This window comes from Thalassophryne amazonica, chromosome 18 (genome assembly GCF_902500255.1).
Source record: "Thalassophryne amazonica chromosome 18, fThaAma1.1, whole genome shotgun sequence".
NCBI lineage: Eukaryota > Metazoa > Chordata > Actinopteri > Batrachoidiformes > Batrachoididae > Thalassophryne > Thalassophryne amazonica.
Genome location: NC_047120.1, coordinates 70893650 through 70920342, shown reverse-complemented (window position 1 = coordinate 70920342; position 26693 = coordinate 70893650). Strand labels below are relative to the sequence as shown.

The 26693-nt window shown below is 43.5% G+C and overlaps 1 protein-coding gene across 1 annotated transcript in view; it reads left to right on the top strand.

Moving 5' to 3' along the window:
• The window catches only part of LOC117531443 (urotensin-2 receptor), a 99197-nt gene extending 73323 nt beyond the window's left edge, over positions 1-25874 (top strand). Inside the window, exon 4 of the mRNA XM_034194551.1 lies at positions 25676-25874. The gene's annotated coding sequence lies outside the window, so the exon portion shown is untranslated. The remainder of the gene's footprint in view (positions 1-25675) is intronic.
• The last annotated feature ends 819 nt before the right edge of the window (positions 25875-26693 follow it).

The window sequence follows — 26693 nt, the reverse complement described above, 5'->3', positions numbered from 1 at the left end:
CACAGACAGACAGACGCACAAAGAAACAGACACACAGACACACAAACAAACAAACACAGACACAAACACACAGACACACAAACAAACAGACAAAACAGGCACACAAACAAACAGACACAAAAAGAAACAGACAAACAGGCACACAAACAGACAGACAGACAGGCACACAAAAGAAACAGACAAACAGGCACACAAACAGACAGACAGACAGGCACACAAACAGACAGACAGACAGGCACACAAACATACAGACAGACAGACAGACAGGCACACAAACAAACAGACAGACAGGCACACAAACATACAGACAGACAGACAGACAGGCACACAAACAAACAGACAGGCACACAAACAGACAGACACACAAACAAACAGGCACACAAACAGACAGACAGACAGGCACACAAACAGACAGACACACAAACAAACAGGCACACAAACAGACAGACAGACAGGCACACAAACAAACAGACAGACAGACACACAGACAGACAGACGCACAAAGAAACAGACAAACAGACAAACAGGCACACAAACAGACAAACAGGCACACAGACAGACAGACAGGCACACAAACAGGCACACAAACAGACAGACAAACAGGCACACAAACAGACAAACAGGCACACAAACAGACAGACAGGCACACAAACAGACAGACAAACAGGCACACAAACAGACAGACACACAAACAGACAGACAGACAGACAGACAGACAGACAAAGACACACAAACAGACAGACACACAAACAGACAGACACACAAACAGACACACAGACAGACAGACAGACACACAAACAGACAGACACACAAACAAGCAGACAAACGGGCACACAAAACAGACAGACAGACAAACAAACAGACAAACAGGCACACAAATAAACAGGCACACAAACAGACAGACAGACAGACAAACAAACAGACAAACAGGCACACAAATAAACAGGCACACAAACAGACAGAGAGACACACAAACAAACAGACAAACAGGCACACAAACAGACAGACAAACAGGCACACACAGACAGACAAACAGGCACAGAGACACAGACAGACAGACAAACAGGCACACAGACAAACAGGCACAGAGACACAGACAGACAGACAAACAAACAGACAGACAAACAGGCACACAAACAGACAAATAAACACACAGACAAACAGGCACACAAACAGACAGACAGACACACAAACAAACAGACAAATGGACAAACAGGCACACAAACAGACAAATAAACACACAGACAAACAGGCACACAAACAGACAGACAGACACACAAACAGACAAATGGACAAACAGGCACACAAACAGACAGACAAACAGGCACACAAACAGACAAACAGGCACACATACAGATAAACAGACAGACACAGACAGACAGACAAACAGACAAACGGACAAACAGGCACACAAACAGACAGACAGACACACAAACAAACAGACAAATGGACAAACAGGCACACAAACAGACAGACAAACAGGCACAGAGACACAGACAGACAGACAAACAAACAGACAGACAAACAGACACACAAACAGACAAACAAACAGACACAAACAGACACACAAACAGACACACAAACAAACAGACACACAGACAGACACACAAACAAACAGACAAACAAAACACACAAACAGACAGACAGACAGACAAACAGACAGACAGACACACAGACAGACAAACAAACAGACAGACAAACAGGCACACAAAAAGACAGACAGATAGCTCGGCTCTGAAAAACGTTTGCTTTAAAAATTCTACATCTTTGGAAGGAATGTCGACACCTTCACAGTGATGTCATCAGGCTCGAGTGAAGGTGCTCTGTTCACAGACCCCCCCCCCCCCCCCACCTCCTTTAGTCAGCAGCCTCTGATAATTAAGGGAAAGAACATTAAAAATGGAAAAAAGTACAAGTTGCCGTTTTGATGTTCTCAGTGGTAAAAGTGAAGATACTGTTAATCTTGACTTCTGAACTAAGCTCAGTGCACCTGCAACATCTTACAGTAACTGACTTTGGTCAAGCGTAATGTGATTGGTGGATATAAAGATATTCACGCTGTATTCTCACACCTTGACACGAGTAGTCAAGGGGAAAGCAATGAAACGAACCCACCGTGAGAGCGTGAAATATCAGAGAGAGCCAGATAACAAATTAACAATCAGCTCAATTTATGATGTCCAAAAGGCAAAGTCACAAAGGGTTCAAAAAATAAAATAAAATAAAATAAAAGAGCCAGACCTGTTCCTGGAGGGGATTGTTGAGGTGATGTGGATTCTAAAAAGCTCTTCATGTTGCCGCTGGCGACTTGGCTTTGATCATGTTCGGTCAGTTTAGCTTGTTGTTATTAAATGTTTTTGGAAGCACTGAGGTTGAAACGAGAGTTTGCATCAAATCATGGAACTCTAATGACTGTAACGCCATGAGCCTGAAGTTAAAACGCTGACAAAGCCATGGCGGTAAGAGGGTCACCCTATCTGCACCTTCAGCAACGTGACAATGAGGCACCGAGTCATTGCAACTGTACGGAATGACAGCGCAATAAAAAATATATATATACATATATTATACAAGCAGCAAGCAAGTCTTTCTATCATGAATACCGACATAAAAAAGTAACATATCCATTTTTATTGTAAATCATATATTTCATTACTCTGTACAAGATGTTAATGTACAATATGATATTGTGTGTTTCTGCAACAGTTAAGACTGAGTTCACATTTTTGGGGGCACTAGATACATACCCAACCCCACATCCTCCCAGGATCTATTCAAGTGTCTCAGGGGTGGGCACCTGCATGTAAACCGTTTGACACTGCACCAATGGAAGTGCCTGTGCACATGTGCACACTTCCATATGTCAGGTGTCTGCAGATGTAGACGCTTGCGTTCAGCAAATCTTGCATAACTGTAACGTTACAGATTTATGTGGAGCTGTTAAGGTGTCCGACTTGCACAGACTTTACCTACGTGGTGAATGATATGCAGAGCGTAGTCTCACAATGATCTTTTTCTTTATTAAACTTGAGCACGGCCGCTCTTCAGGACATGCTGAACTCAACTGCACAGGATGCATGATTACATCACACGCTACATCACATCAATGAGGACTGATTTGCTGAACCATTACATTATTGATAACATTCCGTATCAAAATAAGAGTGTAACAGAATCACGTTTAACACCCCCACTCGCTCTTGTCTCATCACATCACATAGAAAACAAAATAACTCATTAACCTGAAGCAAAACATTCCATTACATTCAATTGCCAAACATGCTTCTGAAAAACCTCTCAACTTCAGCTAGTAGCTGGCTTGGTCAAAACATCAGCAATCTTTGCTCAGTAGGGACAATACTCCAAAATAAACCTTAGATTGTTTACATTTTCCCTTATGAAGTGGTACTTAATGTCAGTAGTGCTTACACCCGCTGTCTGTTCACTGGGTTCTTGGCCAATGCTATGGCACCTTGTTGTCTTCGCCTTTGTCTGTGCATATTGATAATTGTCAATACCACTAAGCAGTTGCTCTAGGTAAATGCCTTCCTGTATGGCTGATGCTAAGGCCATATATTCTGCCTCACAGGTTGATAAAGCCACTCTTGGTTGTTTTCTTGTTTTCCAGGAAATCAAAGAGCTACCCTCATTTAGACTGGCACAATATCCTGACGTACTTCGCCTATCGGCCGAATCTGATGCCCAGTCAGCATCACTGTAGGCTCTTAGGCCTAGTTTTTCTGTGTCATTTCTCCTGAAGCACAGTCCCTTTTCCATTGTACCTTTGAGGTATCTGAACACGTTTAACAGTGTTCCAGTGCTCAACAGTTGGTTCAGCAAAGTGCTGGGAGAGTTTACTGACCACAAAACTAGTGTCTGGTCTAGTGCATGTGGACAAGTAAATTAAACTTCCTACTGCCTCCCTGTACTTTCTTGGCTCTTGCATTTTTTTCTGTATTTTCTGTGTATTCAAGTTTTGGTTCACATGGGGTTTCTCTAGACTTGCAATCCTGCATCCCAAATCTGTCTAGAACCTTTTTCACAAATCTCTCCTGTGACATTTTCATTACACCATCTGTTTGTTCAAAATCAATCCCCAGGAAATGTTTCAGTTTTCCCATGTCTTTCATTTGAAACCTTTCAGTAAGCATCCACTTCACATTTTTCATCACACTTTCATTGTTAGCAGCAATGATGAGATCATCAACCCAAATTATTAGGATTACTTTCTCATTGTTTCTTTCCTGTGTATACACACATGTATCAGCAGAGTTTTGCACAAAATCATTCTCAACCAAGCATGTGTGCAACATTGCATTCCAATTCCTCCCTGATTGTTTTAACCCGTAAATGGATTTCTGTGGCTTGCACACTAGTTTCTCACCCGTGTCTGATTTCTTCTCAAAACTCTCAGGTTGCTCCATATAAATTTCACAATCAATTGGAGTGTGCAAATAAGCTGTCTTAACATCCATCTGGTGTAAGACTAGGTCATCCTGGACTGCTTTTTGCATCACAACCCTCACACTCGTCATGTCAGCTGTGGGTGAGAATGTTTCGACATAATCTGTACCTGGTTTCTGACTGTAGTCTTTTGCTATGAACCTTGCCTTGTATTTGTCAGACCCATCAATTTCTGTTTTCAGCGCATAAACCCATCTACCCCCCACTGTCTGTTTGCCTGGTGGCAACTGGGTCAGGGTGAAGGCTTCGTTCTCCTCGAGAGATTGCATCTCCTCTCTCATAGCAGTTTTCCACTGCCTTGCTTTGGTTGACGCAATGGCGTCCTGGTAAGTATGAGGCACATCGCACACTGCCCTGTAACAAAAGTCCATGCAAGTGTTTAGATTGTCCTCTGTGTCACCTGTCTCATAGTCCTGTAGGTGAGCCGGTCTCCTTTTGGCTCTTGGTGGGTTCTTTCTGTTTACAGTTTCTGTGACTTCACCTGGCTGTGTGCGTTCAGTCTTTTCAGGTGAAGCACCAACACCACCACTTTGAACACTCTGACCTTGTGCATTTTCAGGTTTCTCATCAACCCTCTCATCAGTGTTGTCAGCCATGGTATGCATGTCCCCATAATCTGTTTGTGACTCAGCTGTCTGTGTACCCTTTTCATTTGTCGTTTTAGTTGTGAATTTCACCAACCTATGCTTTTGGACCTTCTCTGTGTCTGGGTAGTACACTAGGTAGGCCGGGCTGTTTTTATCATAGCCTATGAAAACCCCTTGCTCACAACGAGATTCCATTTTGTCCTTCTCTTGCTTGTAAGCAAAACACGCAGATCTGAATTTCTGTCATTTGGACAGGTTGGGTACATTGCCTGTGAACAGCTCGTATGCTGTCTTCTTTGTGCGCCTATTGTAGCACCTATTTCTCACATATGCGGAGGTCTGAACAGCGTAGTTCCACAAGTTATCAGGTAACCCGCTTTCAATCAGTAGGCATCTGCTCATTTCATAGAGTGTTCTCCAACCTCTTTCTGCAGTGCCGTTTTGGTGAAAGTCGTGACATGTAAATTCAGTGCCGTTATCTGAACGGATACACTGGGCTTGCCCATAGGGGGCTACATCTGCCAAGAATTTTTCTGTGGCCTTGACTGTGTCACTCTTGGACCTGAGAAAGTACACGAACATAGTGCCTGAATAATCATCCGTAAAGGACTGCACATATCGGCATATGCTCGGAGTACGCATGGGGCCTGCTAAATCAGTGTGTACTAGCTCTAAGGACTTCTTTGCTTTCCTATCTGGCTCCCTATTTTGTGTCTGTGTGAATTTTCCTTGTGTGCACACCTCACATGACTGACTCAACCCAGATGAACCTCCCTTAATCTCCATGCCCTTCACCACACCTTGTAAATTTTTCACATCCTCATAATTACAATGACCCAATATCTGATGCGAGGTCTGTACATCATGACACACTTTACACTGGTCAGCATCATTCTCAACAGTTGGTAAGTAATACAAGTTACCACTCTCATGTATGTCAAACCTACGACCGTCTTTGTTGAGTATGCGACTGTCCCCTTTCTCGAAGATCACCACCGCACCTCCGTTGGTTGCTCTTGACACTGAGAAGATGTGTGGGTATGAAGGCATGTAGAGTGCATCCTGTAGCTGTGCTCTGCATTGCTTTCCAGCGCTGTCTAGCAGGTGGCTCACCGCAGTTCCTCTCTGTTGCGCCATCCCGCTGCACTTGCTTCCATCCGCTAACTCCACGGAGTGGGTGCTTGGCTGGAACGAGTGGTCGAAGCTCTCGAACTTGTTGATGTCATTCACGATGTGGGAAGTTGCTCCCGCGTCCACCAGAATCCCCTTCATCTTTACTTTGCCCGGTGGTCTCTCTCTCAGGACGTACTTGACCATGAAGAGGGAATCGTGGTCTCCATCTTGCTTCTCTGTGAATTTCCTGGCGCCATCTTGCCCATGCCTTTTCTTGCAGAGTGACTCTGCATGCGTGGCGTTCTTGCAGTAATCGTACCACACTTGCGCCCTGTGCCCCTTTGTTCCACACTTGTAGCACGTAATGTCTGCATCTTCATCTTTTCTGCTACTTTCTGGTTTGCTTTGGCCTTTGCCCTGTCTTGCATGCGTCTTCATCACATTATCTGTACTTGGTTCTGTCATTTTCATTTTCTCCGACTCTTCATAAACTTGCAGCCTTCTCTTGAAGTTGAAGTTGGCAAACGTGACATTTTCTTCGTTCTGTGTCACATGCACTGCTAGCGGCTTAAACGAGTCTGGTAGCCCGCCTAGTACCATGGCCAAGATCAGTCCATCGCTGAGGGTTTCCCCTGCTTCTCTTAATGCTGTAATGATGTTCTCTGCCCTTATCAAATAGTCTGTAACAGTCTCTTTTCCCTCCATTTGTAATTTTGTCAGCGATGTGTACATGTTAATGATTCTCGGTTTGCTTTTCCTGGCGTAATGTTCTCTCAATATCTTTAGTGCTTTTCTGCCATCTTCAGCAGCCTCGTGTCTGATTAGCGAAAAGCTTTTGTCGTCGATTAGCCTTACCAGTTTGGCGTAGCAGTCAGCATTCTTTCACCGATCATCGTCGTTTGGCTGAGCTGGTTCTTCTAATATTGTCCCTTTTAGCTTCAGGATGTGTAGGCAACTTAAAAACCGTGTTTACCACAGGTCGTATTTCTCCTCGGACCCGTCGAACAGCAGCTGTGGTGCTGGAACTCCAGTGGCTCGGCTCGCCATCTTTTCACCGTTTCACCTCTACTTTATCGCATAATACATCATGCTTAACTAACTTACTACTCACGCTCACTCATCTTCAACCCTGGGCCCATAACCTGTTAAGATGTCCGACTTGCACAGACTTTACCTACGTGGTGAATGATATGCAGAGCGTAGTCTCACAATGATCTTTTTCTTTATTAAACTTGAGCACGGCTGCTACATCACATCAATGAGACTGACTGGCTGAACCATATACATATTGATAACATTCCGTATCAAAATAAGAGCGTTACAGAATCACGTTTAACAGGAGCCAAAACAAAGATGAATTAAACTATGTTGAGATTTTCTTTCTCTCTCTGCCAACATTAAAGAGTTTGAAGTGACTTATAAATATGAGAGAGGATCAAAGCTTTACTGCTTTTTTCTCTGTGAGTTTTCCCCTCACAAAAGCAACATTAACAGAAAGCGACGTGGTCTTCACCTCTCAAGGCGCTGTGTAAATACATTCAGGGAAATGGAGACATGATGAGAAGCTTCGCTGATCTTCACTGGCTTTATAGAGACGGCATTAAGTCCAGTGAGTGCACAAACAGAAGTGTACTCTCTAGAAAGTGCACAGAAAGACAGACACGCACAAATACACACCTTCTAGCATATCCAAATATTATGCAACACTGAGTTCTCATCAATGTGAAACAGCAAAGTAAGTCCCAGCGGATTAGAAGAGACTGAACCAGCGTCTGTGATGCTTGGAACCCCAAAGGCTGATTAGTTCCAGCGGGCGCCGCTCTGCTGAATCCTGATTATCTGAGTCAGGTGTGTTTGGCTGCTCAGAAACTGGGAGATGACAGAACCACTTCAGGGAGTGATGGAAAATATGCAGAGCAGCCAAATAAATATGTTTTTATTGGTAGAAACCTTTGGACCCCATCTGTAGTGGATTCAGGGTAAAACTGCCCAAAGCTGCCATGTAACAAAACCCGCTGACGTTACAGTTTGTTCAAAACTATCCCATCAAAGACCCCTTCAAAATTCAACTTCAACACATGGAAACATGTCATGGAAACAAGCTGGGACATGCCTTCTCTGATACTCACTCGACTGGTAAGCACTGAAAGGCATGTCCCAGCTTGTCCTTCTGGCACTCTGAAACAGAGGTGTTCTTTGTCTCGCTTGTCGTCGTGACGCGCGAAGCGTCTGCTCATTTCCATGACAAAAACTCCTGTAACAGTGGAATGTGCCGTTCATTTCCAAACTGGACACTGTGTTTTATCCGGGACGTCATCTGGACTAGCACAGGAATTGTGAAAAGACGTGGACATCAGCACTTTTTCGGCAAATTGAGACAGACATGCGGAGGAATTCCGCGCGTCACGGCGGTGCCGCATGGCGCAAAGCAACGCTGTGATGAAGTGTCACAGAACATGTTCTGGCATGTCCAGGCACATCCACAATTTCTTGGTTAATCACTCGACTGAAAAACCACCGACAGCTGTCTGAACGCCATCTCAAAGCCGTCCTGTGAGACCAAAACGGAGGTGGTTTTGTGTCGGTCCAGGAGTGAATCCATCATGATGCGCAAAGCGTCCGCTCGGCTTTCCACGACAAAATCTCTTGTTAAAAGTGAAATCTGCAGGAAAGACAGATGGTGGCTTCTCCTGTCTCTCCCGCACTTTTCTGCTCTGGGTGTGAAATGTTTAGTTATTCCTCGGCCTCCTTTAGCAGTAATGGTACTTGTAATAAGTGTAGCTTATTCGTAGCTTTGGAGGCCAGGCTGGGCGAATTGGAGACTCGGCTCCGCACCGTGGAAAATTCTACAGCTAGCCAGGCCCCTGTAGTTGGTGCAGACCAAGGTAGCTTAGCCGCCGTTAGTTACCCCCTGGCAGATCCCGAGCAGCCGGGAAAGCAGGCCGACTGGATGACTGTGAGGAGGAAGCGTAGCCCTAAACAGAAAGCCCCGTGTACACCGCCAACCCGTTCACATCTCTAACCGTTTTTCCCCACTCGACGACACACCCGCCGAGGATCAAAACTCTGGTTATTGGCGACTCTGTTTTGAGAAATGTGAAAGTTAGCGACACCAGCAACCATAGTCAATTGTCTTCCGGGGGCCAGAGCAGGCGACCATTGAAGGAAATTTGAAAACTGCTGGCTAAGGCTAAGCGTAAATTTGGTAAGATTGTAATTCACGTCGGCAAGTAATGACACCCGGTTACGCCAATCGGAGGTCACTAAAATTAACATTAAATCGGTGTGTAACTTTGCAAAAAACAATGTCGGACTCTGTAGTTTTCTCTGGGCCCCTCCCAATCGGACCGGGAGTGACATGTTTAGCAGCATGTTCTCCTTGAATTGCTGGCTGTCTGAGTGGTGTCCAAAAAATGAGGTGGGCTTCATAGATAATTGGCAAAGCTTCTGGGGAAAACCTGGTCTTGTTAGGAGAGACGGCATCCATCCCACTTTGGATGGAGCAGCTCTCATTTCTAGAAATCTGGCCAATTTTCTTAAATCCTCCAAACCGTGACTATCCAGGGTTGGGACCAGGAAGCAGAGTTGTAGTCTTACACACCTCTCTGCAGCTTCTCTCCCCCTGCCATCCCCTCATTACCCCATCCCCGTAGAGACGGGTGCCTGCTCCCAGACCACCAATAACAGCAAAAAATCTATTTAAGCATAAAATTCAAAAAGAAAAAATAATATAGCCCCTTCACTGCACCACAGACTAAAACAGTTAAATGTGGTCTATAAACATTAGGTCTCTCTTCTAAGTCCCTGTTGGTAAATGATATAATAATTGATCAACATATTGATTTATTCTGCCTAACAGAACCTGGTTACAGCAGGATGAATATGTTAGTTTAAATGAGTCAACACCCCCGAGTCACACTAACTGTCAGAATGCTCGTAGCACGGGCCGGGGCGGAGGATTAGCAGCAATCTTCCATTCCAGCTTATTAATTAATCAAAACCCAGACAGAGCTTTAATTCATTTGAAAGCTTGTCTCTTAGTCTTGTCCATCCAAATTGGAAGTCCCAAAAACCAGTTTATTTGTTATTATCTATCGTCCACCTGGTCGTTACTTGAGTTTCTCTGTGAATTTTCAGACCTTTTGTCTGACTTAGTGCTTAGCTCAGATAAGATAATTATAGTGGGCGATTTTAACATCCACACAGATGCTGAGAATGACAGCCTCAACACTGCATTTAATCTGTTATTAGACCTCTATTGGCTTGCTCAAAAAGTAAAATGAGTCCACCCACCACTTTAATCATATCTTAGATCTTGTTCTGACTTATGGTATGGAAATAGAAGACTTAACAGTATTCCCTGAAAACTCCCTTCTGTCTGATCATTTCTTAATAACATTTACATTTACTCTGATGGACTACCCAGCAGTGGGGAATAAGTTTCATTACACTAGAAGTCTTTCAGAAAGTGCTGTAACTAGGTTTAAGGATATGATTCCTTCTTTATGTTCTCTAATGCCATATACCAACACAGTGCAGAGTAGCTACCTAAACTCTGTAAGGGAGATAGAGTATCTCGTCAATAGTTTTACATCCTCATTGAAGGACAACTTTGGATGCTGTAGCTCCTCTGAAAAAGAGAGCTTTAAATCAGAAGTGTCTGACTCCGTGGTATAACTCACAAACTCGTAGCTTAAAGCAGATAACCCGTAGTTGGAGAGGAAATGGCGTCTCACTAATTTAGAAGATCTTCACTTAGCCTGGAAAAAGAGTCTGTTGCTCTATAAAAAAAGCCCTCCATAAAGCTAGGACATCTTTCTACTCATCAGTAATTGAAGAAAATAAGAACAACCCCAGGTTTCTTTTCAGCACTGTAGCCAGGCTGACAAAGAGTCAGAGCTCTATTGAGCTGAGTATTCCATTAACTTTAACTAGTAATGACTTTCATGACTTTCTTTGCTAACAAAATTTTAACTATTAGAGAAAAAATTTACTCATAACCATACCAAAGACGTATCGTTATCTTTGGCTGCTTTCAGTGATGCCGGTATTGGTTTAGGAGACTCTTTTCTCTCCGATTGTTCTGTCTGAGTTATTTTCATTAGTTACTTCATCCAAACCATCAACATGTCTATTAGACCCCATTCCTACCAGGCTGCTCAAGGAAGCCCTACCTTATTTAATGCTTCGATCTTAAATATGATCAATCTATCTTTGTAGTTGGCTATGTACCACAGGCTTTTAAGGTGGAAGTAATTAAACCATTACTTAAAAAGCCATCACTTGACCCAGCTATCTTAGCTAATTATAGGCCAATCTCCAACCTTCCTTTTCTCTCAAAAATTCTGAAAGGGTAGTTGTTAAAACAGCTAACTGATCATCTGCAGAGGAATTGGTCTATTTGAAGAGTTTCAGTCAGGTTTTAGAATTCATCATAGTACAGAAACAGCATTAGTGAAGGTTACAAATGATCTTCTTATGGCCTTGGACAGTGGACTCATCTCTGTGCTTGTTCTGTTAGACCTCAGTGCTGCTTTTGATACTGTTGACCATAAAATTTTATTACAGAGATTAGAGCATGCCATAGGTATTAAAGGCACTGCGCTGCGGTGGTTTGAATCATATTTGTCTAATAGATTAGAATTTGTTCATGTAAATGGGGAATCTTCTTCACAGACTAAGGTTAATTATGGAGTTCCACAAGGTTCTGTGCTAGGACCAATTTTATTCACTTTATACATGCTTCCCTTAGGCAGTTATTATTAGACGGTATTGCTTAAATTTTCATTGTTACGCAGATGATACCAGCTTTATCTATCCATGAAGCCAGAGGACACACACCAATTAGCTAAACTGCAGGATTGTCTTACAGACATAAAGACATGGATGACCTCTAATTTTCCTGCCTTTTAAACTCAGATAAAACTGAAGTTATTGTACTTGGCCCCACAAATCTTAGAAACATGGTGTCTAACCAGATCCTTACTTGGATGCAATTACCCTGACCTCTAGTAATACTGTGAGAAATCTTGGAGTCATTTTGATCAGGATATGTCATTCAAAGCGCATATTAAACAAATATGTAGGACTGCTTTTTTGCATTTACGCAATATCTCTAAAATCAGAAAGGTCTTGTCTCAGAGTGATGCTGAAAAACTAATTCATGCATTTATTTCCTCTAGGCTGGACTATTGTAATTCATTATTATCAGGTTGTCCTAAAAGTTCCCTAAAAAGCCTTCAGTTAATTCAAAATGCTGCAGCTAGAGTACTGACAGGGACTAGAAGGAGAGAGCATATCTCACCCATATTGGCCTCTCTTCATTGGCTTCCTGTTAATTCTAGAATAGAATTTAAAATTCTTCTTCTTACTTATAAGGTTTTGAATAATCAGGTCCCATCTTATCTTAGGGACCTCGTAGTACCATATCACCCCAATAGAGCGCTTCGCTCTCAGACTGCAGACTTACTTGTAGTTCCTAGGGTTTGTAAGAGTAGAATGGGAGGCAGAGCCTTCAGCTTTCAGGCTCCTCTCCTGTGGAACCAGCTCCCAATTCAGATCAGGGAGACAGACACCCTCTCTACTTTTAAGATTAGGCTTAAAACTTTCCTTTTTGCTAAAGCTTATAGTTAGGGCTGGATCAGGTGACCCTGAACCATCCCTTAGTTATGCTGCTATAGACTTAGACTGCTGGGGGGTTCCCATGATGCACTGTTTCTTTCTCTTTTGCTCTGTATGCACCACTCTGCATTTAATCATTAGTGATTGATCTCTGCTCCCCTCCACAGCACGTCTTTTTCCTGGTTCTCTCCCTCAGCCCCAACCAGTCCCAGCAGAAGACTGCCCCTCCCTGAGCCTGGTTCTGCTGGAGGTTTCTTCCTGTTAAAAGGGAGTTTTTCCTTCCCACTGTAGCCAAGTGCTTGCTCACAGGGGGGTCGTTTTGACCGTTGGGGTTTTAACATAATTATTGTATGCCTGCCTTACAATATAAAGCGCCTTTGGGGCAACTGTTTGTTGTGATTTGGCGCTCTAATAAAAAAAAAATTGATTGATTGATTGATATAGGAAAAATGGACCCAGAATGCACTGCGTCAGCAACATTGTTTTAGCCAATTAACACAGTTATCAGTAACATTAATACAGTAAACAATTTTCACTTAGTAGAACCTGGATAATGAGATTTTTTTAATGTTTGTTTATTATTACTTTCATATGCACTCTGAGCGAGTCTGTCATCATGGTGGAGCATCAAAACGTCAGGAATATGACACCTGTAGCTGAAAAAATGTGTCACTGTAAGGGGCAGGGAAAAAACATCACCAGGAGACAGTGAGTCTCACAGAGAAAGCTGCACAGGTTTATCTTTATTTGTAGAAGTATGACCACGAAGAGTCGCAGAGAAAACGACGGTGGGTGACGACGACAGACAGCTCTGTTCTCTCAACGGAGAGCTGTGACGTGGACACGGGTCTTGAAATGGTGACCAACTGTTCGCTTGACTGATGTGTATCTTTCCATCTTAATGACTGTCGACAGACAAATGCGACGACAGCTATCAGATGTTTACTGACCGTTATGTGGAACCAGTTTAACTTGGAAAGTATCCAAAGGAGATGATTACTTTGTTTACATATGAAGATGTGTGAAAAAGGAAGCAGCAGATTCGACACAGGAGAAGTAAAATCAGCAGGATGCGGTTGTGTTTCTAATTACTCCTTTGATTGTGTTTTCTGAATACACCTCAGGTTACAAGGGAGGCGGAGCCAGAAATATAGTTGTTGGCAATCTCAAAAAAGTCAGGCAAAAACAAACAGTGCGCCCCCTACGGCTGTATGTAAGTACCTACATATGTAAGAAGGACATCTCAACTTCCTCACATGACCTGGTCAAGGAAAAGTGATGAATAATAACAGCTGCTTAGAAAACACTTTAATTAAGAAAACTAGATATTCGCGTATTCCTGCAGTGAAGGGCTCATTTTGTTCAGTCGTCTAAAGTTAAAACTGTAATTAAACGTTGTTTTCTGGGAGTATTTACTTACACTAATGTCAGATGTTAAGTATTCCTCCAGCAGCATGATGAGCGAATATGAATAAAGGCTTTTGAGAAGTGTAAAATTGTACATGGTCCGCTTGTTATTTGGAGCCTGAGTGTGCTATTGTAACTGTGTCTTTGGATATGGGCTGCAGTGCTGTGAGGTTCAGATAAGAACCAGGCACCACGTTAAGCCCCAGAAGATAAAACAGGTATGTATGTCCTGCCACCACCATCAGCAACTGACTCACACACACCCATCTGGTCTCAGGTTAGCTTCTCTTCTCACTCCGACGTTCAGAGAATATCACACACTGGCACCAACACCCACAATTTAAGCCCTGGATCTCTAGAGATGTTCTAACTACAAGTATCTATGTATTCTGAATTTAACCTGGCTGCCATCCAGACGGGCTGTATTACACACACAATAATACCAGCTCTGATAACTGCAGTAATTACCTGGTAAATATTTTCTCCAATGCTGCTTTGATGATTAATATGCAAATAATAGGCCTCGCAGTCAAAACTACCAAATCCAGAGTAGCTGAGCACCTCAGTTCAGACTCTTACGATATACAGTTGATTCCCCATTGTTAAATAATTTACCTCTTTGCAGCTGCAGGTTAAGCAGCAGGAATCACAGCCATTCGTTCTGGTCAGACACTGTTCTCCTGACTTAGCATTTATGTCAGTAAGATGCAGACCATTCTACCTGCCTAGAGAGCTAGCTGCTGTGGTCATTACGGCAGTCTACATACCACCGGATGCTAATGTAAACATAGCTCTCTCCCTGCTGCTAAACGCCATAAACACACAACAAGAATGCCTATCCAAACGGCGTTCACATCATTGTGGGTGACTTTAATAAGGCAAATCTTAAAACTGTTTTACCACAATTTCACCAACACGTGACATGCCCTACAAGAGGGGAAAACACTCTGGACCATGTTTATACCAACATCAAGAGAGCATACAGAGCCATACCCCTCCCCCACCTGGGCTAGTCAGATCACCTCTCCCTGTTTCTCACCCCTGCTTACACCCCCCCCCCCCCCCCCCCCCACCGACAAACAAGCCTCAAAACGGCTGACCATTAACACCTGGCCTGATGCTGCCCTCACCCATCTGCAGGACTGCTTTGACCAGACACAGTGGGAAGCCTTTTACCATGAAGACTTGGCTACATTCACAGAACACAGTACTGTCCTACATCAAGTACTGCAATGAAATGGTTACTGTGGAAAAGAAACATTCTGGTGTTTCCAAACCAAAAAACCTGGATGGACTAGCCAGGTCCGCACACTCCTCCGGGACCGGGACGCAGCCTTCAGATCGGGAGACAGAGCACTATACAACACCAACCGTGCTGACCTGAGGAGAGGCATTCAAGACCGCCAAAGTGGAGCATAAGAGCAGGATAGAGGACCAACTTAACAACCCCCGACAGGTGTGGCAGGGCATGCAGTCGATCACCAATTACAGAGGCTGTGCTGCGACACCAAGGAACTCAGATCCGGCACTAGCAGAGGAACTGAACAGCTTCTATGCCCGTTTTGAGTCTCAGGCACGGCACTCAACTACCAAAACCCCAACCCCCACTACAACCCATTCCAGACTCCAGTTCCCCCCCACTTACTCTAGGGGCTGAGGACGTGAGACAAGTGGCTCCGGGCTGTGAACCCCAGGAAGGCTTCAGGCCCGGATGGAGTACCAGGGAAGGTGCTCAAGGCATTGCTGACCAGCTAGCACAGGGTCTTCCACTGTCATTTTCAACCTGTCACTAGAACATGCCCTCATCCAGCCTGCTTAAAATCCGCTACTATCATCCCATGTTCCCAAAAATCACCCACAAACCAGCCTCAATGACTTTCCGCCCGGTAGCACTCACCCCAGTCATCACCAAGTGCTTTGAGAAACTGGTTCTAAGACACATCAAAGCTTCTCTCCCCCCTACCCTGGACCAGCATCAGTTCGCATACCGGTCTAACAGATCCACAGAAGATGCAATAACAACTGCCCTTCACTCAGCATTGACTCACCTGGAGAAAACAAGGGAGCTATGTCAGATGCTCTTCATTGACTATAGCTCAGCTTTTAATACCATAATACCGGACATCCTTATCCCCACGTTATCCACCTGGGGATCCCACTGCCCACCTGCTCCTGGATCAAAGACTTCCTGGTCAACCGACCACAGCAGGTGAAGCTTGGTCCTCACTTCTCCTCCTTCCGTACTCTCAGTACCGGCTCCCCCCAGGGCTGTGTGCTGAGCCCACTTCTCTACTCACTCTACACATCTGACTGCACCCCCACCCACTCGGAGAACATCATCGTTAAATTTGCTGATGACACAACAGTGGTGGGGCTGATAACAGGGGGAAACGAAGCGGCCTACAGAGATGAGGTCCAAAAACTGGTCAAGTGGAGTGCAGCCAACAACTTGGCACTAAACATCACAAAGACTAAGGAACTCATCCTGGACTTCCGTCGAAAGAAAACTGCCCCTGCCCCACTGTACATCAATGGCGAATGCATGGAGCGAGTGGAGTCCTTCAAGTTCCTAGGGTTCACATCTCTGCTGACCTCTCCTGGTCAGTCAGCACCGCAGCACTGGTCAAGAAGGCCCCAGCAGCGACTACACTTCTTGAGGGTGCTTAGGAAAGAGCAATTAAGCACACCCCTGCTGGTGACCTTCTATCGCTCCACTATAGAGAGCCTGCTGACCTACGCAGTGTCAGTGTGGCTCTCCAGCTGCACTGAAGCTGACAGGAAGAGACTGCAGAGGGTAGCAAACACTGCCCAAAAAATCATTGGCTGTCCCTCTGCCCCCCATTTCCACCATCTACACCTCCCATTGTCTTAGTAGGGCCAAGAACATTCTCAAGGACAATACACAACCCCAGCTTTCACCTCTTCAACCTGTTGCCCTCTGGCAGGCGCTACAGGTCCATACAGGCCAGGACAAATAGACTCAGAGACAGTTTCTTCCCCAAAACCATCACATGTTGAACAATAATCTGCCACTAAAAACTGACTATATTAGGTACTGAGTCGCACCATATCTATCTCATTGTAGCACAGGGACTACTTTCTGTCCACTGCTTTTCAAAGACATTAGCTACAGGAAACTCCTCTGCAACTTGTACTGTGCGCACCATTTCCTCTGATCTGGTGTCAGACTGTTTGTTATTGTTGTTGTCGTTGATGTTGTTGTTGTTTTTGGTGGTGTTGGTAGCGTTGATGTTGTTTTTGGTGGTGGTGTTGGTAGCATTGATGTTGTTGTTTTTGGTGGTGGTGTTGTTGGTAGCATTGATGTTGTTTTTTGTGATGTTGTTAGTAGCATTGATGTTATTGTTTTTGGTGGTGGTGTTGTTGGTAGTGTTGATGATGTTGTTAGTAGCATTGATGTTGTTGTTTTGGTGGTGGTGTTGTTGGTAGTTGTTGATGTTTTTGTTTTTGGTGGTGGTGTTGTTGGTAGCATTGATGTTGTTTTTTGTGATGTTGTTGGTAGCGTTGATGTTGTTGTTTTTGGTGGTCGTGTTGTTGGTAGCATTGATGTTGTTTTTGGTGATGTAGTTGTTAGTAGCGTTGATGTTGTTGTTTTTGGTGGTGTTGGTAGCGTTGATGTTGTTTTTGGTGATGTTGTTGGTAGCGTTGATGTTGTTGTTTTTGGTGGTGATGATGTTGGTAGCGTTGATGTTGTTTTGGTGGTGGTGGTGTTGGTAGTGTTGATGATGTTGTTGGTAGCATTGATGTTGTTTTTGGTGGTGGTGGTGTTGGTAGTGTTGATGATGTTGGTAGCGTTGATGCTGTTTTTGGTGGTAGTGTTGGTAGTGTTGATGATGTTGGTAGCGTTGATGTTGTTTTTGGTGGTGGTGGTGTTGGTAGTGTTGATGATGTTGGTAGCGTTGATGTTATTTTTGGTGATGGTGTTGGTAGCATTGATGTTTTTGGTGATGTTGGTAGCGTTGATGTTGTTGTTTTTGGTGATGGTGTTGGTAGCATTGATGTTGTTGTTTTTGGTGGTGATGGTGTTGGTAGCGTTGATGTTGTTTTTGGTGGTGGTGTTGTTGATAGTGTTGATGATGTTGTTGGTAGCGTTGATGTTGTTTTTGGTGGTGGTGGTGTTGGTAGTGTTGATGTTGGTAGTGTTGTTGTTGTTTTTGGTAATGGTGTTGTTGGTAGTGTTGATGATGTTGGTAGCGTTGATGTTGTTTTTGGTGGTGGTGGTGTTGGTGGTGTTGATGATGTTGGTAGCGTTGATGTTGTTTTTGGTGGTGGTGGTGTTGGTAGTGTTGATGATGTTGTTGGTAGCGTTGATGTTGTTTTTGGTGGTGGTGGTGTTGGTAGTGATGATGTTGTTGGTAGCGTTGATGTTGTTTTTGGTGGTGGTGGTGTTGGTAGTGTTGATGATGTTGTTGGTAGCGTTGATGTTGTTTTTGGTGGTGGTGGTGTTGGTAGTGTTGATGATGTTGGTAGCGTTGATGTTGTTTTTGGTGGTGGTGGTGTTGGTAGTGTTGATGTTGTTGTTGGTAGCGTTGATGTTGTTTTTGGTGGTGGTGGTGTTGGTAGTGTTGATGATGTTGGTAGCGTTGTTGTTGTTTTTGGTGGTGGTGTTGGTAGCATTGATGATGTTGGTGTTTTGGTGTTGTTGCTGTTGGTAGCGTTGATGTTGTTTTTGGTGATGTTATTGTTGGTAGTGTTGATGTTGTTTTTGGTGGTGGTGTTGTTGGTAGCGTTGATGTTGTTTTTGGTGATGGTTGCTGTTGGTAGCGTTGATGTTGTTTTTGGTGGTGTTGGTAGTGTTGTTGATGTCGTTGGCAGCGTTGTTGTTGTTTTTGGTGATGGTGTTGGTAGCATTGATGATGTTGCTGTTTTTGGTGTTGTTGGTAACATTGATGTTTTTGGTGTTGGTGGTGTTGGTAGCGTTGATGTTGTTTTTGGTGTTGGTAGCATTGATGTTGTTGGTAGTGTTGATGTTGTTGTTTTTGGTGGTGGTGTTGTTGGTAGTGTTGATGATGTTGTTGGTAGCGTTGATGTTGTTTTTGGTGGTAGTGTTGTTAGTGTTGATGATGTTGCTGGTAGCGTTGTTTTTGGTGGTGGTGTTGGTATCATTGATGATGTTGGTGTTTTTGGTTTTGTTGTTGGTGTTAATGTTGTTGTTTTTGGTGATGGTGTTAGTAGCGTTGATGTTGTTTTTGGTGGTGGTGTTGTTGGTAGTGTTGATGTTGTTGTTTTTGGTGGTGTTGGTAGTGTTGATTTTGTTTTTGGTGGTGTTGTTGGTAGCGTTGATGTTGTTGTTTTTGGTGGTGGTGTTGTTGGTAGCGTTGATGAAGGTGCTTTTGGTGGTGGTGGTGTTGTTGGTAGTGTTGATGTTGTTGTTTTTGTTGTTTTTGGTGGTGTTGGTAGTGTTGATGTTGTTTTTGGTGGTGTTGTTGGTTGTGTTGATGTTGTTGTTTTTGGTGGTGGTGTTGTTGGTAGCATTGATGATGGTGCTTTTGGTGGTGGTGGTGTTGTTGGTAGTGTTGATGTTGTTGTTGTTGTTGTTTTTGGTGGTGTTGGTAGTGTTGATTTTGTTTTTGGTGGTGTTGTTGGTCATGTTGATGTTGGTGGTGGTGGTAGTGTTGATGTTGTTTTTGGTGTTGTTGTTGGTTGTTGATGGAGGACATCTTGGAGGGAGTGCCAAGATGGCGGCGTTGTGTCTGGCTGCTCATCTGCTGCACTCCAGTCTGTTTGTTATTTTATTGTTTTTAATGTGCTGTTTTTGAATCGGAGTCACTGCGGGTGTATGATCGCCAAACGCTGCTGGATCTCCAGCTCCCGGTCTGTGGTGCGGTCCGGGTATCGGCGAGTGGACACAAGTTTCTGCCCCCATTTTTATCAGAAGTTCCGTCTTTTCTGTGCCGGGCTCCTGCGCTGCCTTTCAGCCAAAAGTGCATTTGTCGCTACGGGAGACAAAGTGGCCGGCTGGTGAAGCTGAAGCTCTGTTTGACTTGCTGTTTGGTGCCTGGATGAGCTGTGCACAGAATTCTGGTGGGATTTGTCCTGCCCTGGCATCTTGTGGATCCGGTTAAGCCTGCATGGTGCTGCTGGTCAGCTCTGGGGACTGTTGACTCGGCCGTCCAAGTCGTCGCCGGATTGATTTGCGCCAGTGGCGCTCTCAGAACCTGGGCTTGCTTGCCAGGTTCCAACAGTCAGACTGTCATCCCCACTGAGGTCCTTAGTTGGGTCTCATTAACATAAGATCATTTCCCTCGAAATCTTTGTTGATTAATGATCTAATCGTGGTATTATCATTTAGATATGATTGGCTTAAGTGAACCTGGCTGAAACCCACAACTCTCTTTCCTCTGAATGAGGCCTGTCCACCGGTGTACACATTTAGTCACGTGTCTTCTTTTTCTTCGTTTTCTTTATTAGGTGTTAGGGATCAGAAATATACTTCGTTTGAGCATCTGACTCTCTGTTATGCCCATGATGCTAAGAACTGTAGGGTCATAAAACTGGAGCTCAGCTTGTTATTTTGTTACTGTTTATAGGCCCCCTGGCCCATACTCTGATTTCTTAGATGAATTTGGTGCATTCATCTCTAGTTTGTCAACTACTGCAGATAACATCTTGATTATTGGTGACTTTAACATTCATATAAATAAGCCCTCTGATCCCTTCTGCAAATCATTTATGGAAATTGTGGATGCATTAGGATTCCAGCAATGCATTCAGGACCCAACGCACATTAGTGAAAATACCCTGGATTTGGTTCTTGCACGTGGGTTTGCTGTCACAAATATTGACATCTTGCCTCTCACATCTATAGTCTGCTGCTTTGATACTGTTGACCATAAAATTTTATTACAGAGATTAGAGCATGCCATAGGTATTAAAGGCACTGCGCTGGGGTGGTTTGAATCATATTTATCTAATAGATTACAATTTGTTCATGTAAATGGGGAGTCTTCTTCACAGACTAAGGTTAATTATGGAGTTCCACATGGTTCTGTGCTAGGACCAATTTTATTCACTTTATACATGCTTCCCTTAGGCAGTATTATTAGAAAGCTTTGCTTAAATTTTCATTGTTACGCAGATGATACCCAGCTTTATCTATCCATGAAGCCAGAGGACACACACCAATTAGTTAAACTGCAGGATTGTCTTACAGACATAAAGACATGGATGACCTCTAATTTCCTGCTTTTAAACTCAGATATAACTGAAGTTATTGTACTTGGCCCCACAAATCTTAGAAACATGGTGTCTAACCAGATCCTTACTCTGGATGGCATTACCCTGACCTCTACTAATAATGTGAGAAATCTTGGAGTCATTTTTGATCAGGATATGTCATTCAATGCGCATATTAAACAAATATGTAGGACTGCTTTTTTGCATTTTGCGCAATATCTCTAAAATTAGAAAGGTCTTGTCTCAGAGTGATGCTGAAAAACTAATTCATGCATTTATTTCCTCTAGGCTGGACTATTGTAATTCATTATTATCAGGTTGTCCTAAAAGTTCCCTGAAAAGCCTTCAGTTAATTCAAAATGCTGCAGCTAGAGTACTGACAGGGACTAGAAGGAGAGAGCATATCTCACCCATATTGGCCTCTCTTCATTGGCTTCCTGTTAATTCTAGACTAGAATTTAAAATTCTTCTTCTTACTTATAAGGTTTTGAATAATCAGGTCCCATCTTATCTTAGGGACCTCTTAGTACCATATCACCTCAATAGAGCGCTTCACTCTCAGACTGCAGGCTTACTTGTAGTTCCTAGGGTTTGTAAGAGTAGAATGGGAGGCAGAGCCTTCAGCTTTCAGGCTCCTCTCCTGTGGAACCAGCTCCCAATTCAGATCAGGGAGACAGACACCCTCTCTACTTTTAAGATTAGGCTTAAAACTTTCCTTTTTGCTAAAGCTTATAGTTAGGGCTGGATCAGGTGACCCTGAACCATCCCTTAGTTATGCTGCTATAGACGTAGACTGCTGGGGGGGTTCCCATGATGCACTGAGTGTTTCTTTCTCTTTTTGCTCTGTATGCACCACTCTGCATTTAATCATTAGTGATTGATCTCTGCTCCCCTCCACAGCATGTCTTTTTCCTGGTTCTCTCCCTCAGCCCCAACCAGTCCCAGCAGAAGACTGCCCCTCCCTGAGCCTGGTTCTGCTGGAGGTTTCTTCCTGTTAAAAGGGAGTTTTTCCTTCCCACTGTCGCCAAGTGCTTGCTCACAGGGGGTCATTTTGACCGTTGGGGTTTTTCCGTAATTATTGTATGGCCTTGCCTTACAATATAAAGCGCCTTGGGGCAACTGTTTGTTGTGATTTGGCGCTATGTAAATAAAATTGATTTGATTTTTGATTTGATTTAGTCTCAGACCACTCATTTATCAGGTTTACACTTACGCTGCCATATTTAGTGGAAAAACAACCTTGTCTACTACTGCTGTGTCGTATTAAACCCTCAACTATGACTGAACTTGAGGCTAGACTACCTGATATTTTAACTTCAAGTTTGGAGAACGCTAAATCAGTAGACAGCCTTGTGGATAGTTTAAATTCAGCACTTAAAACTACACTTGATAAGATTTTACCTCCTCTTTTAAGGCCACACCCTCCCAAGGCACAAGTCACCTTAGTTCAATGGTTTCTTGCATGACCTCAGGCAGAAGGCTAGAGGTTTGGAATGGAAATGCATAGTTCCAAATTAGAGGTGTTCCGCCTTGTGTGGCAGGATGCTATTTTAGATTATAATCATGCACTACTGGCCACAAAGCGGACCTATTACTCTGATTTGATCAGTAAAAACAAACATAACTCAAAGTTCTTGTTTGACACGGTAGCATTTCTCATTCATGGACAACCACCTGTTAGTCGTTCTGCCTTTTCAGCGCAGGACTTCTTGGATTATTTCGAGAAGAAAATAGACGATATTAGGCTGGGCATATCTCAGCCTAGTGTTGTTGGTGGTAGTGTTTTGGTGGTGTTGATGTTGTCGGTAGTCTTCTTGATGTTGTCTGTAGTGTTGTTGATGGTGTTGATGTTGCTGTTGGTAGTGATGTTGGTGGTAGTGTTTTGGTGGTGTTGATGTTGATGGCTTTAAAAATTGTCCGTTGACTGAAGCACCTACTTAACCACAGGACTGTTGGAGTACCTGGATGCTTAGTCCCATCATCTCTGTCTACCATGTTTGACTATTTCTTTTGTACATTGTTTATTTGATCTTTTGCTTTTGGTAGTATGACCAGAGCAGATGGTCACCCCTTTGAGTTTGGTCTGCTTGACGTTTCGTCCAATAATCAAAAAATGCTTGAGGGAGTTTTCACTTACTGCTGTTGTCAATGTGTTTGCTTTGGGGTGGCTAAGGTTAAACCTGGCCCTTGTAAACTGTTTTTGGAATGACTTATGCTCAGATTTGGGGCTATGTATCACATCTTTCTTTTGTATAATAATAATAATAATAATAATAATAATAACTATTATTATTATTATTAGTAGTAGTAGTAGTAGTAGTAGCAGTAGTAGTAGTAAGGAACGTTTGATTTTTCAGTGTATAAGTCGCAGGACCTCCCAAAACCCAGTAAGTCCAAAGCCCAGTAATTTTTGGATGAGGCCAATGTACACTTGGCTGCTTGGGTAACAATCAGTGTGCAAAATATTAAAGAATGTGGACATGCTTTATTTTATACACTGTATGGAAATTGTGCATTTTCTAATGCGTTTTGCTTTAAATTTGATTTTTATTTATTTTTTTTTTTAACTGCATTTTTCTCCATTTTAAAAAAAATGGCCTCACTGGGTTTGTCATCTGAACCCTTGTGATTCCAGCCCATCCTTCCCCCTCCCCTGAAATGAACAGCTTCTGGTTTCTGTCCACTGTACATATGGATTTAAAAATCAATTCATTAGTCTTCCAATAGTTTTGTGACATAAAGAAGAGCTAAAGGACATATGAACACGCTGACATCTTTAAAATGCAGCTGATGGAGACATCAAATACCCTGGGATTTGAAGCTGTTGCTGCACAGACTCAATGTGCATAAAAATGGGGTTTTATCAGAGAGCAACCAGTCATTTGTGGAGGTGCAGCGCCCAGAGTGAAGGATCAGAAATGGATCAGACCTCCATTAAGCAGATAGTCATCCTCCATAAAATACTCTGATTCTAATCATGCATTTGGCTCAAGTCAGTGCTCAAATGGGAATTAAATGCAGCTTAAAGCCAACAACAATTTTTTTTTATCAGGGCTGCATCAATCAGCTTGTCAATTACTGCAAGCATCCAAGCAGGAGGTCAGGCAAAGAACAAAAAGGGAGCTAAAGCTGCAGAAATATAACAACTGAAGCAGGCGAGTGGAGCTTCTCGTCGAAGCAATGTATGAGCAGAGACGCTGTGACAATCAAATCACCAAACACATGAATTCATTACACGTCCCATTGGTCATGCACAGAATGTGGAGGATATGATGCATATTAAACAGGAAACGTGAAAATCTGCTCGTTGCACGTGACAGAAATCTGCTCGTTGCACGTGACAGATTTTCACAACAGCTACAGAGATCATCTCCACCTCATCATCAGGAGACAGACACGGCATCATACCAACACGGCAAATCAGGAGGCGTTCGTGCTCTGGTCCACTTCTGTGTGTGTGTTAACGTGAAAAAAAGTGCACAGATTTACTACAAAATATTCCAGGAGGCAAAATGTCGCTGTGACTCAGGCGTCTTCTGAGGTCAGCTCAATCCAGGTTCTTCTGCCCTGAAGGTGGAGCTTTTTACTGATATTTTGCCTTCTAACTCTGATGACATTCTAACTAATTTAATGAAAATAAGAGCCTGGGGCCAAATAAGTTAAGTGAATCAGTAATTTATATACAAATTATTAAAGCTACAGTGTGTAGGGTTTAGTGTCATCTAGTGGTGAAGCTGAAGATTAGCACTTAAAGGTGATCATTATAGCAATTTAATTATACATGAAATACAGCATGTTCTTCTGGAAATATAAACTTCTGCCAGGATTTAATTCTGAAAGTGTTTTCTTCATCCTGCAGCTCATACAAACATCCAAAGGGTGCCATCAACAAGAACGTACACATAGAGCACGCCATCTGGTGGCCATACTGCAAAAGCACACAGATGACATGACACCTGTAAATTCTGTAACTTTTTAACCAAGTCCAAGTTTCTGATGTGCTTGGTGTGTTTCACCTCTGATTCTTTAATCCCTGATTTATTCATTAAGATGACGCTCCTATTAAATATGCTGCATCACTGCTTTTGTGTTTTAATTATAGTCATCTCTTATTCTGCCCCCCCCCCCCCCCCAAAAAAAAACCCGTACCCCTCCTATGATCATGTGTGTTGATAATCTGATTCTATTTAGTCTGCATGCTGTTGGCTGTTTGTACTTTTGGTTAGGGTTAGGGTTACATTTACAGCTGCCACAGTAAAAGGCTCTGCTGTGTCTCCCTGACAGATGTGATGGAATTCTGCTGGAAGAGGCACAAAGAAGACGACGAGGAACAAAGAAGAAAACGAGGAACAAAGAAGACGAGGAACTCTGAGCTCTTCTGGAAAACTGGATATGAAGATGACTTTTTTTCCCCTCGACTGAACAGAAGCAGGAACTGAACAAAAAGCTGCTCACTGTTTGACACGTGGAACTCAGCGTCTTACCTAAGTACAGGCTTTTTTTTCTATTCCACCTTCGATCCACCCCCCCCCACATAAACTGTCTGCGTATTTGGTGGAAACTGTGCACACGGTGATAACAAGAGACTAAAAATGCAGGAGGCAGTGCGACAGGCAGGTTTTTCAGTGACGGGATCTTAAAATCGCACGCAGGCCAGAAAACAGGCCCAACTCCCAAAAACAGGCCCAACTCTCGAAAACAGGCCCAACTCTCGAAAACAGGCCCGACTCCAGAAAACAGGCCCGACTCCAGAAAACAGGCCCGACTCCAGAAAACAGGCCCAACTCCAGAAAACAGGCCCAACTCTTGAAAACAGGCCCGACTCTTGAAAACAGGCCCGACTCTTGAAAACAGGCCCGACTCTCGAAAACAGGCCCGACTCCAGAAAACAGGCCCAACTCCAGAAAACAGGCGCAACTCTCGAAAACAGACCCAACTCTCGAAAACAGACCCAACTCTCGAAAACAGGCCCAACTCCAGAAAACAGGCCCAACTCCAGAAAACAGGCCCAACTCTCGAAATCAGGCCCAACTCTCGAAATCAGGCCCAACTCCCGAAAACAGGCCCAACTCCCGAAAACAGGCCCAACTCCAGAAAACAGGCCCAACTCCAGATAACAGTCCCAACTCCAGATAACAGGCCCAACTCCAGAAAACAGACACAACTCTCAAAAAACAGGACCAACTCACGAAAACAGGCCCAACTCCAGAAAACAGGCCCAACTCTTGAAAACAGGCCCAACTCTTGAAAACAGACACAACTCTCGAAAACAGGCCCGACTCCAGAAAACAGGCCCAACTCCAGAAA